The following is a 2,009-nucleotide window of genomic DNA, read 5'->3' as shown; positions in this document are numbered from 1 at the left end:
GGGGATGTAGCTCAGTGGTAGAGCGCATGCTTTGCATGTATGAGGCCCCGGGTTCAATCCCCGGCATCTCCACTTCTTTTACCAGGGTTTATATTTTTTGTATGTTGTGAGTGGGGGAAGGCGAACAAATACAGCGATACCTTCGCTTTTTACGAAGCTATTATTGAACGATAATGTTTATTTTAGCAGTGATCTGATTTGGATCTAGCACTCAGGTTAAATCAGGTTGAGATAAACTGTTAGCTTTTATCTGAATTTATTTTCTGAGTAGAAGCCTAGCAGCTAATCAAATGTACGCCTGTTTATTTTGCTTACATTGATTAAATCGCGTTTGCTTTACTTAGAATTTCAAGAGGAGGGTGTATGTGTGTGTTTTGGGGGGGGGGGGGGGGGGGGGGTTGTACATTTATATTAAAAAACACGCGGCCTTTAGCAACCTAAGATCCACAGTAAAACACAATTAAATAATATGTTGTTATAAAAATTAAACGATACACTTTTAGCGTGTTTTTGCTTGGCAGGCCCTTCTTTCAACCGCCAGGAGGCGCTGAATCACATTTTATTCTTCAGCCTAACAAAGAATGTTACTGTATCTAGTCACTAAAACGTTGAGATTTATGAAAAATGGAGCAGAGGAGCAAAACTTTAACATACAGAGTAATGAAATATAGGGTACTTTATTTTTTGTACAAATAAAAACTCGACTAGTCTGTGCTCTACGCCATTAAACGTGAATATTGGCTATTTGATATAAGCTTAAGTTTTAATTGCTATTTTAATTCATTAGATAACCTTATAAAATATGCTTACATGCTGTGCTCTAATGTCTGCACCGGTATTTATATCTTTATATTACACAGTAATGTTTTGCTAATCCAGATTATTACATTCTTCACCATCAGGTTCTGCACGTCTACATCTTTATGTTTTACTTAATGCCCTTTACATTTTTGTGTTGAGGGGTCTTGAACTTAATCTTATTATCTTGTTTGTAGTTTTTATTCAGTTTGAGGAAAGGGTGAACCCAGGGACGTGAGCACCAGAGCCTCTTTGTTACATTTGTGTGTTAACAATCATTATGCAAAATACTTCCAAGACATTTTTCTGAGAAACTGAAGGGCCGGTTTGGACAGTCAGGTCCATCTTTTCAGATGCCTTTAACTATAAATGAATAAATATAAAGGTGTGGTACACATGGTGATTTTCATGTACATGAGTAAGTTGTGCTGAGTTTTCAGAGAAAAGCGCAACAGCCACTAATCACCTGCATTTTCTCGCAGTATGTCATCAGGTCGTGTATGTCTCTTAGTTCTTGCAAGTCTTAATTATTAAGAGTCATAGAGTCTACAGTTCTCTTACCTAAGAGAAAACTTTGTAAGTTAATCTAACGTAGCTTAATCATTAAAAACAACCAAACAAAAAACTATGTTTATTTTACACCCACTGCAAACACAGACATTTACATATGATTTCTATTGGTGTATATTTGTCTTATTTTTACAATTGTGAAGCAACACTTTAAAAATGACCTATATTCCTTTCAAAATGCTTCCTAGAAAATAATCTAGATCCAGCCTGACCCACATAATACAGCACATTATGAACTGAAAATGTTGTATCACAAGAACCTTACATTTCCAAAGTGTGATACATGCATACAAAGTGTCATGCAAATATTGTTGAAGGTGGGAAAGGAGGAGAAACGTCAGTCACTTTTAACACCCCAGCTGCCTGCTGCACCACGTGTTTGTCCCATTTGAAATGCACATGGTTAGACGCGTGCAAAAAGTGTACCTTTAAAAACAACAACAACAAAAACAAAAAACAAAAAACAGAAACGCAGGAGCCACAAGCTCATCAGCGAAACAAGTTAATAAAGGATTTGTAGAGGAACCATATTGCCTACAGAGATCAGAATCTTATCAAAAACGTCTTATCAAAAAGGTCAGTGTTTTATTTATCAAAGTGTTACATACCACGTTTTCTACAGAACGCATGCAAGTGTCGGT

At 36.5% G+C, this 2,009-nt stretch overlaps 1 non-coding gene across 1 annotated transcript; it reads left to right on the top strand.

Moving 5' to 3' along the window:
- trnaa-ugc (transfer RNA alanine (anticodon UGC)) lies at positions 1–72 on the top strand. Its single transcript has one exon. It is a non-coding gene; the product is annotated as a tRNA-Ala (tRNA).
- Positions 73–2,009: the final 1,937 nt, after the last annotated feature.

Source organism: Perissodus microlepis, chromosome 20 (genome assembly GCF_051167445.1).
Source record: "Perissodus microlepis isolate ML-2025 ecotype Zambia chromosome 20, ASM5116744v1, whole genome shotgun sequence".
Taxonomy (NCBI): Eukaryota; Metazoa; Chordata; class Actinopteri; order Cichliformes; family Cichlidae; genus Perissodus; species Perissodus microlepis.
This window is presented reverse-complemented; position numbering and strand designations above follow the sequence as displayed.